Here is a 16,034-nt window from a genome sequence, read left to right as displayed (position 1 = left end):
ATTAAAAGAGTGTAATATTTATATTTCTAACCTATGATATATGTCAATAAAGTTTATGTATATAACGTAATCATACTAATGTATATTTTCACAAAACTTACTTTAAAATCATTAATTCACAAAAAAAAAACTAATTACAATCATATTTAAAAAAACAATATGGCTAAGAACATTAAATTAAATTAGCTATTCATGTCTTCTTGATTTATTTCCCTAACTATTCACTTCTATAAACTTTAACTCAACATAAACACCACCCATCAAAACTATTTGACAATTATAAAATTTTATAATTATTTAAATGGCTGTGAGCTAATTAATTTAATTAACTTTGATTTAAAATTAAATATATATTATATTAAAAAAATGAAATAATTATGAAATATTCAATGCTAAAATAACTTTAATTGAAAATTAACAATTTATTTTCTTTAACTTTTAACACATGCATTTAGTTAACATAAAACATATTATCATTTAAATAGATTACAACAATAATATTTTTGACCAACTTTCAAAGAAATAAAAAATAAAAAAATAGTAGAAAAACAAGAGAGACTCTCAAAGATGTCCATGGCCATCTTTGAGAGTTTTTGGAGGGATATTTCTACCCCTCCTCAAAAAAATGGTATATCTTTATTAATTATAATTGTTGTGGAATGTTTACAATAAATAAAAATAATCAATTCAAATGAAATGTTACATATTTTGTACTTCCATTCCAGTATTAAACAATATCATAAGTTGATCCCTTCTTTGAAGTCTTCATGTTCAAGTTCTCACTTTCATGTACAAAATCCTCCAATGAATTTTGTGTGTTCAAGTTCTCACTTGTTCAAACTTTTTTTTTTAAATTGCCACTGTCATGCAAAATAAATGTAAATTAACAGAGAGAATTCTTCTCGAGTCTAAATTATACTTCAAACAACACAGAATCCAGCATATTGTACCAATTTTCAAAACTCAAATAAACCTCTAAAATTTCTTGCTAGTGGAAACTCGATTTCTTTAAATATTGTATAAGACAAATGTAGGTTTAAGAGATGGAAAACTTTCAAATGGTGAATTTTTACTTATATAATCTTAAATAAAATCATGCATTGAAAATTTCACTTAATTACAATAAAACTCTAAAATTTCTTATTATTGTGCACTCTTTTGAACGTTGTAGAAGACGAACATAAATTAACAAACACAAAACTTCAAAAGAATAAATTTTCATTCCATATAGTCCAAATATATCATACACATTGAAAATTTCACTTAACCCAAATACAATAGAAAAATTTCTAACATACCTCCTAAACTAGATACTCGAAAAATAATATTCATTAAAAAATGTTATGAAATAGTTGGCAATGATTGTTAAGAGAGGGAGGTTAAGACAATTGGTATTATATGACCACCAATTAATGAGGGTGGGAAGGCATCGAAATATAAAAGTGAATGATGGCTCTTCAAAAAGGGAGGTGGATGTCAATTAAAGCAGAGAGGTGGGTGTTGGTTGAAGAGGCTCACCTAGAACTCTATTCTTAAGATCATAATCAGACCATAGCTATCTCCTTTCTTTAAAAGAAGCCTAAAAAAGAATATAGAAAATGCACAATAGTATAAGTCATCACAATCATCGAGTGCAATTTGACTGATCAATATGGTAGAAAAGGAGAAACCCCTGGCAAGGCTAGAATGACACGAGGGAGAGACAAGCCCAAAAAGAATTAAGGCACTGCCATGGATCAGAGATACTTGAAGTGCAAGACAAATGGGCTCATTTATATGAGATACAACAAAAATATAATATAAAACATAGCAATTTAATTATGTAAATCCTTGAGCTATTTAAAATCCTAGTTGTAATATAATTAAATTTTACATCACAAAAGGACATTCAATAGAATAGAGTGACCTTATTTTGACAGGATTATTTAACAAAGTAGTAAAAATATAAAATCACACTATTAAATACTAGCTAAATTAATAAAGGAAAGATCTATTTAAACTTAAAAAGTGTAAAATAATAATAGTAGCTAAAATTCTGAAAAAGAAGAGGTTGGATTCCTGCATACCTGATCGATCACAACCAGCTCACTATCTTGCTCTGATTTTATTCGCCTCTTCTTTTTCCTTCAGTTGGAGGCTTCAAATGTATGAATCCCCCAATGGCTGTATAAATAGCTACTTGAAGCTGCATATAAAAGACAAAAGATGTGTTGGTCTGATAATGTAAAGAAGCTGCATATGGATAGAAAGAAAAGAAAAGAAAAGAAGCATTGGTCTGATAATGTAAACATTCTAGCAGTCTGTCATAGATGGAATGTTATGTCCCCTGTTTGTTTCAAAAGGGAAAAGAAAATTTGTTTATGAAGTCAGCAAATGCAAGTTACAGATTTAATGAATCGTTACTATATAGCAAGTGGATTATATTTATCTTGTCTGGAAATGGTTTATTCCATACTGCAATCTATGGGTATCATGCCATTTTGTTCAGGAATTCATATAAACGTTTTGTTCAAATTTTTAGCTGCAGTAAATTTCATATTTTATCCTCATAATAGTCAGTTTTGTATCTAAGTGTTTTGTTTTTAAATAACTTTCAATCATAGTTGCTCATAATCTGATGCAAGGAACAAGAAGAAGAAAGATAATGTTTTGTATGTAATGTTTAAGTATACTATTAGGAAATGTAGTATGACGATTTACTGTCCAACATTAGAGTGATCTATTATAGGTTTAAGATGCAATGGGAAGAAAAAAGATCTAAAGGAATTTGTAAGTTAATTGTTGGCTAGGAAAAATAGATCTATTCATCTGGAAAGGAAGCTAGACCTTACTGTTTCAATTCTGAAAAACAAATTTCTCGCTATCCTATGCTGTAGAAAGAAAAATACATAAAGAATATTATTCTGAAAAATGTTAATAAAAGAAGAGTAAGGGCTTACCTGTTCTAGAATATCAGTGTAGAATAAAAGAATTTAAATTACATACAAGTATTACTAGATTTAATGTTACAACTAAAGGAAGGTGAGATGAATGCTTATCTCTGCAACTAATTGGAAATCTGCTCGTGGGCAGGGGATGAAATAACATAAATAAAATTAAAAGTAAACACAAAAATAATTAAGTATATATATACAATTCAGTGAATTCACTATGAATGTGGAAGCTAACTGGTGGTGCGGGTGCTGAGCCAGAGGCATCAATTTAAGCCAATAAGGTCTCCCTCTTTATCCTGTCGCACCCTCCTCTGCTGTATAGAAAACCCACCTTCGCTCTCTGCAGCTTGCCTAACATGGATGCAATTGTGAAGACTGGCAACAAAGGAATGTATGGCATGATCTGTAGGCCGATTTGGGAATATATATGCAGCTTCAAGTAGCTATTTACATTATATCTTAGAAAAAAAATCTAGGAAGATTGCATCAAAGTTTCAGTTCATCAGCTTCTCCAAATGAATCGTGTTGTGAGTTGTTTCATGTTTGTGTTTGAAGCACAATAATTATTTTTGTTAACAATCTGAACATTTCATCTGCAAAGCACATAGGTGAGTATAAAACATTTTAACTGATTTTTGAATTCGAAAGTAGAGATTATAGATCATAAGTTGAGGGGGTCAACAGCCTTCTGTTTGCAAAAAGATTGTCAAGTTGAAGTGGATGGTTAAACATTGGTGCAGCTCCTAAAGGGTTATAGATTATAATACAAAGCATACTAAGACAAGATTAAAACTTATAGTATTCACTTCTACCAAAAGATCACCATTTGAAGTATTTTTTGTTATTTAATTTCTATAGCTACAACACTTTATCTTATTGATTGGAGGGAAGAGAAAGGGTAAGACGATGCATTTTTGAAAGCAATAAAGGTTGATAAGCTATTTCAATGAGTAAGGAAAACACAGCTTAAGGTGCATGAACAGCTGAAGGTGGAAGAAAGGATGCCGGGATCAACATGTAGGAAGAAGCATCATTCCAAGTTGGAGACATGGTATGACTAAGCAAGAGTGGACTGCATTAATGAGTTAAGAAATTGAAGCTGTTGAGGTATGGGCTCGCTGAGATGGTATAAGTATTGCTTTCTAATGAAGAGTGCACCTGATGCACAAGTAAGGAAATATATGTGGTGTTGTAACAGCTCAAAAACCCAGGGGAGAGCAAGAGCATTGATAGATTGGCCTCGGGCAATAACTGAACAAGAAAAAATAATACCCAAGTGAGAGGGTGGAGGAGTTGTACCCCCACCTCAAAAACTAAGCTTTTGAATGGCTAAAAACTTTCGATTTGGGAGGATGTGATTTGATATGGACCAAAATTTTTAGAACAAACATGTGGAGAATGAAAACCATCAGCCCAAGAGAAAAATACTCTCTAGATGACACTCTTAGAGCAAAGGCATGTTTGATATAGAGAAGCTCAAAGTCAGGGTCTGAACATTGGAGAAGCATACTCGAGTGTGGAGGAAATGATGTAGATAGGTCAATAAAGTGCTCCACTGTCAGGTTGAACAAAGCAATGAGTTTGACAACCATTTAGAATCTCTTTTGGCACTGTTGTCTGAATTTCGGTGATGATGTCTCTGAGACCTGTGGTGTTGCATATGCTCCAAGGAGAAAGAAGCAAAGGAAACATGTAAATCAAGAAAAAGAAAACATCTGGTGATTAAAATGAGTCTCCAGATCTATTTATTCATGCAAGTCTACATGCGATGGGTTCTTTTAGCAGCTTCCGAGCAGGATTAAGAAGCAGCCAAGGTTGTAAGTTTATGACACATAATACAGTTTCATGCTCCAAGAGAGTCATCTTGTTGTGTAAAAATGAATTAAACACTTCTAAAGCAACGGTACAACTATCTATTTTTAGTCCAGGAAGATTTCCTCTATGCAAATCAGTGTCAAACACTATGTGGTTTTCTGTCTATACTCTATTATAGCAGGAAAGAAAATATGCGAGTCAAGGAATAGGAAGCATCTAACAATTGAAATGAATCTCCAGCATCCATATATTAGTCTACATGCAACAGTTTCTTTTGGCAACTTACAAGCAGAATTAATAAGCAGCCAAGGTTGTAAGTGCATTGCAGAGACAAGTAGAGTTTTATGCTCCAAGAGAGCCATCCTGTTGCGTAACGATGCATTTAACATCTCTAAAGCGAAAGTAAAAGTTGTATCTCTAAAGCAAAAATAAAGCAGTATCTCTAAAGCAAAAGTAAAGCTGTCTATGTTTACTCCAGGAAAATTTCCTCTACGTAAATCAGTGTCAAACATTGTGTGGCTTTCTGTCCACCTATTTTTTCTACAATTTTATTATCCGTTTATGCTGTAATTTGTACAAGTATCTTCAACTGAGTACTTGTACATGCATTTTCTTTTGGCATTTTGAAGCTTCAGCAGGTTAGCATTGGAGTTGGCAAAAACATGTCAGGCCTGTGGTGAATTTGCACACAATCATGGATTGTGCAAATTGAAGGTCAAATTTTGTTTTCACATTAAGTACTTGAAATACATTTACCGTTGGCTTGTTGAAGTTTTCACTAGGTTCTCTTTGGAGTTGGCAAACACATGTTAAGTCTTTATGGTAATTTGCAACAATCGTAGATTATGCAATTGAAGATCAAATTTATATCTATTCCATTCATGAATTCAAATGCCATGCAGCAACATGAGATACCTAAGCACCTGGGGAGGACTCCATGCTGCTCCAAAATTGGCCTCAATAGAGGGCCCTGGACTCCAGATGAAGATCTCCTTTTTAACCAAATACATTCCGGCTTTTGGTGAAGGCCGATGGAGAACTTTACTCAAGAAAGCAGGTAATCTAATCTTCAAACTCATCCATCCCCATCTATTGCACTTGATTAATCAATTGAGATTTCACCTATAAATAATTTTGAAACATATGTTTAGATACCAGTGTCTTGTAAATTTCTTCCACCTTTTAGTCTCCTTAAAGACCCATCTTCTAAAAAACAATAGAGATGGATCTGGAAGAAATTGGAAGAAAAGACAGAGAATGAGCTGCGTTATTTATCAAAATAATAGATCATATATGTGGCCTCTTTGAGTCTATATGTTAGCTCATTTGCTTTGTCTTTTAAGATTGAAGGTGTCTGGTGTACAAATTAAATCCCAGAACTTTCAGAACTTTGGGGTCCCACTAAATATTTCCATTCCCATTCATTTGAAGGATTGGCAAAAAGTATTTATTAGAACTGACAGGACATTTTTTTTTTTTTTTAAAAATCATGGAGCAGTCCCTTTCCACCCATGACACAACAGTTAACCATAATGGTGTTCAAGACTTTTAAGAATTTTCATCTCATTCATTTGTGACACTTGCTACATAAATACACTCTGCAATCTCTATGCAATTGACTCTCTAATTCTGAGGTCTGCCCTATAATCTTCACCATGTTATTCCTTATGGATTTGTCCGAATTCTATGGCTACTGATCAGTAAATCTAAAGCACACATATTTGGTATAATTCTTAATAGAAAATATATAAATTAATAAAATTGAATGTGAGTTGTGAGGAAATGAAGCAGTGAAATGTGTTTCAAGGATCTAAAAGATTTATTGAAGGTGAAGTGGATTCTTGTACTTGTGAGGGTCGAGGAGGACATCAAAATTGTGAAAGTGGAATCTTTATTGTAGGTATGAAAGAGGGCCTGTGACTATAGAGAGGGTTGGTACCCTAATGTGACAGATTGTTGCAAGGAGAACTTGTAACTAAAGAAGGACTTGCAATTCTCTGTAGATGTCTTCAAAGAAGAGGACAAGATAAGTCATGTAAAGTCCTATGATAAATTTATTATGAGAATAATATTGAGATAGGAGGTTTCATTAATTAGTAACTGGATTCCAAGATAGAATGGATACACTTGGAAAAGAAATAGAAAAGAAAATACATGAGAAGAAATTATGTGAAAAAAGATTATGTGAAAGTGTGGTGGCAAATGAGAGGTGTAAATGAAGAGGATGAAGAGGATATAAAATACTATCCTGAAAGAGGGAGAAGAACTTGTTGTCTCTCATGAAATAGAGAGATTTGGCAAAGAGGATAGCTAGTAGAAAGATGATAAATGGTATTGTTACACACCTATAATGGAAAGGTTATGGAAGGAAGAACATGTGAGATCAGCCCACACACTGGTATCTTAAAAAAATAAAAGAAAGAAGCATAAAGAAATAATGGAGAAAGAAAGAGAAAATGGTCACTGTGGACCATAGTAATTTTAAAGACCTTTTTACAGATAATTATATTTTATTTATATGAACTAGGGAAGACAAAGAAAAAAGTGGAAAATGAATTTAAGAAATATGCAGAAGCAAATTTTCATGAGGGAAAGGTTGGGGCAGTAGTAGAGAGATGGGAGGCTCCCTGGTAACATGCGATTTTTTTTAAAATTAGTGAATATAAATTTGATGTTGAGTTACGTGATTTTTTGGATGTGAAAAAGAATGGAAAAGATGGTATTATTGAGGTAGATAAAAGTAAAGTTGTAGCAGTTTAGAGAAATCACTTTTGTAGTCCTAGATTCTTCGAAGGGAAAATGATAGAAGAAAATGATGAGAAGAAAGAGGTTGCAGCTGGTATATGCCTATATTTGAAGAAATAAAATTGGAAGATAAGAAGGTTATATGAAAAATAAATGAAGTAGCAATAGCTGGAAAAGAACTACTCACATTGACAGGAGAAAAATTTGTAGCAGTTGATGATGAGGTAAAATCTAAACTTTTATGAAATATTTTATGAAATTGATTTATGTGTAATTGATACTGTTGGAATGGATGAAGATGAGAAAACTAAAAATTATATTTCAACAGTACATTAAGGGAAGGAAACAAGGTTAATGAGGTATGTTTCCACATTTTCCAAAAATGGTGATAATGCTGATTTTTGTTTGAATGAAATGTTGATGGAATGTGAAGTAGGAGAATTGGTAAAGTGCAACGATAATAGGTTGTATGATTAATTTTGACATATAGGAAGAACAGAATGAGTGAGAAATATTAAGGAAGAGGAGATAGAAGTTTTTTATCTCCATGAAATGAGTGAGAAATATTAAGGAAGAGGAGATAGAAGTTTTTTATCTCCATGAAATCACTAGTAATGATTTGTATGCAGATACTGGAGATGATGAGAAAGAGTGGGAAGATAAGTCATGGAAGAGTTTAAGTTGTAGCAGGATGAATTAATGAGAGGAAGAAAAAGAAGAAAGTAACTTGGTAATCTGCCAAGCAACTTGGGAAAATTAACTTGTAAAGCTAAAGAAGTTACGCATAAGCAGTTGTTCATAATTGGAAACGTTCCCTGACGACGTCAAAAGAATGGTTTCTTCGGAGAAAATGAAACTTATACAGTGTCAATTGATGAAAGGGGCAGCAATAGAAAAAATAGTGAAGTTACAGAGATGCTATTCCGTTGAGTGGAAGTCCGAAATTAGTTGAGCGGTTGAAAGAAATGCAGGAGGAAGATGATAACTATCCTCTCACTGTCACTACTTTGAGTGAACTAGTATGCTATTTTCAGTCTATCATTTTGTATCGTTTGAAGACATGGCTAGTATTCATGCTGATACTATTGGGTTCTCTATTTTTGTACAGGATCTGTATGAGTGGCACAGAGCGGCAGCAGTGGGTTTGTTCCGTGGCCGTGCATACAGCTGGACAGCACTACAGATAAATTGATAAACAATCCTTCAATGGTTTAGCCGAAAATACCACTGTAGCTGTGATCAATCACTCTCTAAATTTAGAAAAAGTTGTGGAGAAGGTCGGGGAAAGAAAATTCTCAGCTTATAAAGAGAAGTTAAGAGTTATGTACCTGAGAAAAGTTGAATTGGATGGTCAAAGAATAACAGATACAGAGAAAGAAAAGATCACAACAGAGATTCTCAAGGAGCTGCCAAAAGGATTATGTATAATTCCTTCCTCTGAGACTAGATGGCTTTTGCTTATTCGACATCTTTTGTTTGGTGTCTCGAGTGAAGATGTTTGTTTCATTGCAGATGTGAGGTTAGATGATTAAAGATTTGTGGCAGGGACTGGCAATGGGACTAAGCTTTGCATTTGCATTGGAGTGTCTTGTCATTCCAAAACAATGGGCAGAAGAGGCTTTGTAGATATTCATTATCATTATCATATTACCTACTATAATTGGTAGATATTAATTTATACAGTAGTTCTGCCAAAAGAGAATTTCTCCTATTTCATGGTTGAATGTTGGTTGCTCATGCAGGTTTGTCGGTCGTGAAGACCCACTACTCCGCGGACTAGAAGGTTTGTGTTTTCATCCATATAAAGTGCATTTTGTCCTATCATATTGAGATAGACGGTCTCTCTCACCTGCCAACAACATCAACAACAAAATATATTGGATAGAGTCATTTTCAGTGTAGGTGAAAAGACAGAAAATTGTTTTGGGAAGTCATATTTATATTTATTCCATTCATTAATTCAAATGCCATACATGAGACACCTAAGCACCTGGGGAGGACTCCCTACTACTCCAAAATGGGTCTCGACAGAGGACCCTGGACTCAGATGAAGATCTCCTCCTTAACAAATACATCTAAGCTTTTGGTGAAGGCCGATGGAGAGCTTTACCCAAGAAAGCAAGTAATCTAATCTTCACACTCATTCATCCCCATCTATTGCACTTGATTTATCAATTGAAATTTCACCTATAAATATTTTAAATTTCATTCTTCCAACTTTTAGTTTCCTTAAAGACCTATCTTCTAGTAAACAATGGAGATGGATCTAAAAGGAATTGGAAGAAAAGTCAGAGAATGAACTAGTTATTTATAAAACAATAGATCATATATGTGGCCTCTTTGAGTCTATATGTTAGCTCATTTGCTTTGTCTTGTAAGACTGAAGTTGTGTTGTTTACAAATTAAATCCTGGAACTTTGGGGTCCCACTAAATCTTTCCATTCTCATCATTTGAAGGATTGACAAAAATATTTCATTAGAATTAATAAGAAATTTTCAAAAAAAATAAAAAATCTTGGAGTCGTCCCTTCCTACCTATGACACACAACACCTCACCATAATGGTGTTCAAGGCTTTTAAGAAGTTTCATCTCATTCATTTGTGACACTTGTTACATAAATACAATGCAATCTCTCTGCAATCCACTCTCTAATTCTGGGGTCTGCCCTAGAAACTTCACCATGTCATTCCTTATGGATTTATCCCAAGGTTGCACGGGTACGGGGGTACTTGGAGACTTTGGAGACTGGTGCTGGTACTGGTACGGCTATTTTTTCAAAATAGGAGACGAGGGTACTTGGAGACGCCAATTTCTTTTAAATATAATTTAATAATTTATAGAAATTCTGAAAATATAATGACATTAAATATAATATAATAATTTAGTAATGGCTGCTGCAACGTTTTAAGAAATCCTTGTGACCTGCATTTGTTTTGAGCATTGTTTTTTTTCCATTTGTACCACATTTTGATTATTTTGTTGCCTGTGTTTTGTTTTTTTTAACATTTTAAGGTTTCCTTTTTTTTTTGTTTGGCTTGGAGACAGTGGGAGACGGGTGGATACGTTAGCGAGAAGTCTCCTCTCTATGGAGACATTTCCAACGAAGTTTCCGGTGCGGGAGACGCGTCCGAGTCTCCAATACGAGTATCCAGGGGCTCGGTACGAGTACCCATGCAACCTTGATTTATCCCAATTCTATGGCTACTGATCTGTAAATCTAAACTACACATATTTGGTATAATTCAGAGACAGCAAAATTGTTGGTCTCCTTGAATTCACTTCAAATGATAGTTAAAGAATATTGACTCAAATGTTTATAGACTACAATTACCATAGAAACAGTACTTGGAGCAACATTTAAGAACTTTAAAAAAAAAAAGAAAAGAAAGCATAAAGAAGTTTGAGGTCTCTATGCAATCGACTCTCTAATTTGGAGGTCTCCCCTTGAATTTTCACCATGCCATTCCTTGTGATTCTATCCTCATTCTATGGCTACCGATTTGTAAAATTTGTACTCTTCAGAGACCTCTATCATCGTAGCAGTTATGTTCAAATCATCCCGAAGGGTGCTATCAGTAACATGATCTTTGCAGTATTTAAGAGAACTGCTATAGTGTTAATATAAAATATAAAATAAAATGGACTTATTAAATCAGATACAACAAAAAATATAAAATAAAATGTGACAATTTAATTATGGAGACCTTCAAGTTCTTCAAAGCCCTAGTTATAATATAATAAGATTTTACATCATAGTACGGCATTCAATAGAATAGAGTGACCTTATTTTGGCAGGCTTATCTAACAGAATAGTAAAAATATAAAATCAAACTAATAAGTACTGGCTTATTTAACAGAGAAAAGAATCATTTAAACTTATAAAGCACAAAATAATAACAGGCTATACACAGTTACTGAGGCATACCTGATTGATCGCAAACAACTCACTGTAAAGTCCTTTAACCACGAACCAAGAATTTCATTGCATGTTTGGATCAACAATTAGAACTGTAAATCAAAATGAAAAACCTACAAAACTATATATGGCTGACCAACATTTAAAGAAATCGAGAAAATCATGTCTTACTACATAAAAGGAGAATGATTAGCAAGTTAAAAGAGAATAGAGAGCTAACAAAATTCTACCATTCCTTAATTTCTACCATGACACAACACTACAATGCAAATGCAAAGCTCAGTCCCTACCACAAACCCTCTTTTGCCCAATGTTACACTACAAATGGAGTGCCCAGTCCCACTGCCAATCCCTGCCACAAATCCTCTTCCCTCTCTTGCCCTGATTTTATTTGCCCCTCCTTTTTCCTTCAGTTGGAGCCTACGAATGTATGAATCTCCCGATTGCCTCTAATTATAGATCTTTGTATGAATCCTTCCTGTAAGATGTGTATGAATCTCCCAACGGCTAGCCTAGCTGGCATTAGGCTCCAACGCACCCGCTCCAAGTTTTGTGTAATAAAGCAGCAACGTCCACGCTCCAAGCTCTATGTAATAAAGCAACAACGTTCAAGCCGATTCAAAGTGTTTTTATTTCAAAAAAATCTTAAATTTATAAATGAAATAATAATAGGATCGCTTTTATTGAAGTCCATGCTGTGTTCTGATCCTGCACATAACGCAAGCATGCAATTTCTTCTCTGGCATAGGCATGGAGGGTATTTTTATTATTGAATTTATCTTGTTCACTAATACTAGAATGATTAATTAAAACTGTATTGTCTAATTACCTAGCATCAAAATTAGTGGCAACCAAACATGAAAACAATAATTAGAATCATTCTAGTATTAGTGAATAAGATAAATTCAATAATAAAAATACCCTCCATTCTCTATTGTATAATTACCTAACATCAAAATTATTGACAAACAAACATGAAAGAGTAACTAGAATCAAGACATTAATAAAATATGAAGCTGCTTAAATAAACTATTTTAAAAAATGGAAGTATAAAAAATTAAAAAATAGAAAATAAATAATAAAATGTTTAGTGGCATAGCCACTTTTATCAAAAAAAAAAAAATTAAATAGAAAATAAATCTAATCTAAGTTGGTAAATAAATAATGACATAAAATATAAAAAAAAATGTTGAGACTCAAAGAGAATAGTTTTTTATAGGAAATCAATAATAAAAAGATTATTTTTTTGTCACACTACTCGTATAAGGTCATTTCATTAAATAGAGATGTTAAATTTTTAACGAACCAACTAGGAATAAAATATAGGAGCTCTAATTTGTTGTTAGGGTGATCCACTTGTGAACAATCTTTATATAGTTCCAAGTGTGGAATACCCCACCATGAGCCACATTATGGATTTTTAGGGCTTTCAAGTTAAAGTATTCATAGATCAATCATGGCTTGAATTTAGGACATCTTGTTTTCTATTGAGGTGTTCTATCAAAGATGCCAATGGTTTGATATTTGCAAAGATCTTTATAATTATTAATTCATCTATCTGATTGATAAGAAGAAAGATCACAATAAATTGGAAATTAAATTTTTATATAAGATTTTTGAAGGAATAGCAAAAGCAAGCTTTGCTAAAATTGAAATTGTATGATTGGGAGAGATAATAAAAATGTGTTTTATAAATCAAACAAGGTGTTAAATAGATTTTTTGATGTTTGTATGACATTATAAAAGGTTCATTATTGGTAGAAATTGACACCTTCAAATTTGAGATTATTTTATTATGTCACTAAATGTTTGTATTCTCTGAGCCATTCACATTATGTTTGACAAAGATATCGAGACACACATGCTTGTACTATCGAACAATTTAATGAGATATAAAATGGATAAAGTTTAGCAAAGAGATGTATTGGAGGTTGGAGGCATTGAAGCTTGTAGGAATGTTTTCCTCTTGAGCTAGCTTCTCACTTAGACATGATACCTTGCATGAGAAGCACTAGCATCTTGTGTGTCCCTTCATAGAAAAAGGGGGAGCTTAGAAGTTTTATATTTTGTGTGTCCCTTCATGAAACAAAGGGGATCTTGGTGGTTTTATGATTTGTGGATAGATGAAGTGATTTAATAGATAGTTGATTATGTCTCAAATCATAAACTTGTATGTGTGTATCTGTGGATAATTGAGTGTCTCAATCTACCAAGAAAGGAGTGTTGTATGGATTGTGGAATAAGTGTTGATTTATAGTTGGCATTTGTGTTTCATTTGATTGATGCTTCTTCTTGTGGAAAATTAAGTGTCTCAATTCACATGAGTGGTATACTTCTGAATAGTCGAGTGTGTCTCAATTAACAAATATCATTGAATGATTGGCATATTTTCTTGGACAAGGCGATTTGGGATGTTTTGAGGAGGTTAGATTATCAACTAGGATATTTTCTAGACATGAGCATTTTTGGGTGTTATAAAGAGTTTTGGTAGTCAATTAGGACATTTTCCTAGACATGAGTAGTTTAAGGTGTTCTAGATGAGTTAGAAGATATGGTGAAGATACTTCCGCAAATTTCCAGATGGGTTGTTATAGTTAGCCATGTTTTTAAAATTTATGTTCTTTCCTGTTTTGTTTTGTTTTTTCAATATAAACATTAATGGAGGTGTTGAAAAAAATTAAGTTTGCATATTTAATACTTTTATTTTTATTTAGTTTTCCTAATGCATTAGTGTTAGCATTTAAATATCAATCAGTTGGGACTTAGATTCTAATAGGAAGTTGAGAGATTTTTGGGGAAGTTATGAGAATGCAATGCATTGTATAAGAATTCACACACATTTTTTGTTGTTGTGCAAATGTAAATGCTCTTGATTTTTCAAATATAGTCAAATTGAGGACCTCTTATTTTCCATGTGTGTGCTCTACCATACACCTATTGCCCCTCTTAGTGATAATTTTATCTTTTGTTCAATTATGGCTCATTTTCTAAGACTCCCCTTAGTCACAATATAAGTGCTTAGGGATCCTAGCTACACCTAGCTCTCTAACCTGAGCTCTAAATACCATGTAGTTTTTGCATGGACCAACTAGGAATCAAATCTAGTACCTCTTATTTGTTTTTTAGGTGCTTTATAGTTGATCTAGAAACCCTCTTGGTGTCATTCCATATTTGGTTCATGTTTGGCTTATTTTCCAACATTTTTCAAGAATATAACCTAGGTCAATTTTTGGCTTCATGCGAATAATCAACAACCATAAAAACTAAATTAATTTCATCATACATTCTAGAGCAATAAAATATCTCATATAAGTCTATGATCCTTAAGACTAACCAGCCTCTATTATTTGAAAACTTTACACTGGTTAAAGGGACTCATAGCAAGTTGTAAGGAATATTGTAGGTAGATCATGATAATAACTTCAAATTCTTCTTCCTTTTACATGATTTATTAGATTCATTTCTTATCATTTATGGGTACAAATAAGTAGAGATTATTGTAAACACAAAGCATGTGTAGGCAAAAATAATAGGTTGATTCGTGTTAATAGAGCAACAACAATGTGTTTGATTTTATAAGACATATTTTATGGAACCTATTTGCAAATCATCTTACTAGTATTTTGAGAACTTATTAGTTTAAAAGTTTAAGTAAGTTGATAGCACAACACAAAACACCAATATTTTGACGCAAAAAACCCGGTTAAGGGAAAAACCACTGTGACAACCTACCCACAATAAGATGATACTCTGTAGTAGTATTTGAAAATATTACAATGGGGAATGCACGTGCATTCAGGCACACTTCCTAGAGTTCACTGCTCAAAAAGATAATGACCCAAAATGCTATGACCCTCAAGGAAGTCTCACTAACTTATAACAAGATTCGAACAACAATCTGGAAGGAATGAACTGAAAGAATAGCATCTCCAAATGCCTGATCATAGTTCCAGTTAAGCATATGTCTGCTTTGCAACACCAATCTCTGCTCAATCACAATGTCGAAGGATGAATCACATGTTCGCACATAAACCACTCTCTATTAATGCAGACACACCCTCTATATCTAAATTACATGACAATATCACCTATTTATACAATTCATCAACCTTGACAACAAGGTCGGTTAAACCCTCAACTCAAAATTACATCACACAATACAAAGATCGACCACCAGACCAATATAATGATATACATGACATAAAATGGACCTAATTCAAATATACAAATGCTCGTCACCACCGATAATTATGTCAAGATCAACCGCAACACGCTACACCACTAGGAAAACTGCATAACACGAAGAACATCACCAGTTCAGCAAAATCAACAAAAACTCGCACAACGATCAATGTGGATCATCAAAACAAATAGGACACAATTAGGAAACACCAGGAAGCACGTTGGAATCATCAATAATAGTTGTACCAACACCACTTATCAAATCTTCATCGATCAACATCTGAACCTCAAGATTACATGAACAACAACAACTATCATGAAGAAAAGATAACTTGTGGAGCACCAAATCACAGATCATCTATAATGAAGATACACAATACCATTCCAAACAGTCTCCCAAAGGATTAGCTCAAGATCTGATCACAGCGGAATATAGTGGAGG

General features: G+C 33.2%; 1 long non-coding RNA gene across 1 annotated transcript; it reads right to left on the bottom strand.

Moving 5' to 3' along the window:
* Positions 1-617: 617 nt before the first annotated feature.
* Positions 618-12,088, bottom strand: LOC131031214 (uncharacterized). Its single transcript, XR_009372349.1, has 4 exons — positions 11,701-12,088; positions 11,420-11,502; positions 2,067-2,185; positions 618-860 (listed from the first exon to the last, which is right to left on the bottom strand). It is a non-coding gene; the product is annotated as an uncharacterized LOC131031214 (long non-coding RNA).
* Positions 12,089-16,034: the final 3,946 nt, after the last annotated feature.

The sequence above is a fragment of the Cryptomeria japonica genome, chromosome 4, assembly GCF_030272615.1.
Source record: "Cryptomeria japonica chromosome 4, Sugi_1.0, whole genome shotgun sequence".
NCBI classification, from domain to species: Eukaryota; Viridiplantae; Streptophyta; class Pinopsida; order Cupressales; family Cupressaceae; genus Cryptomeria; species Cryptomeria japonica.
Note: the sequence above shows the minus strand (reverse complement) of the source record. Positions and strands in the feature narration are given on the sequence as shown.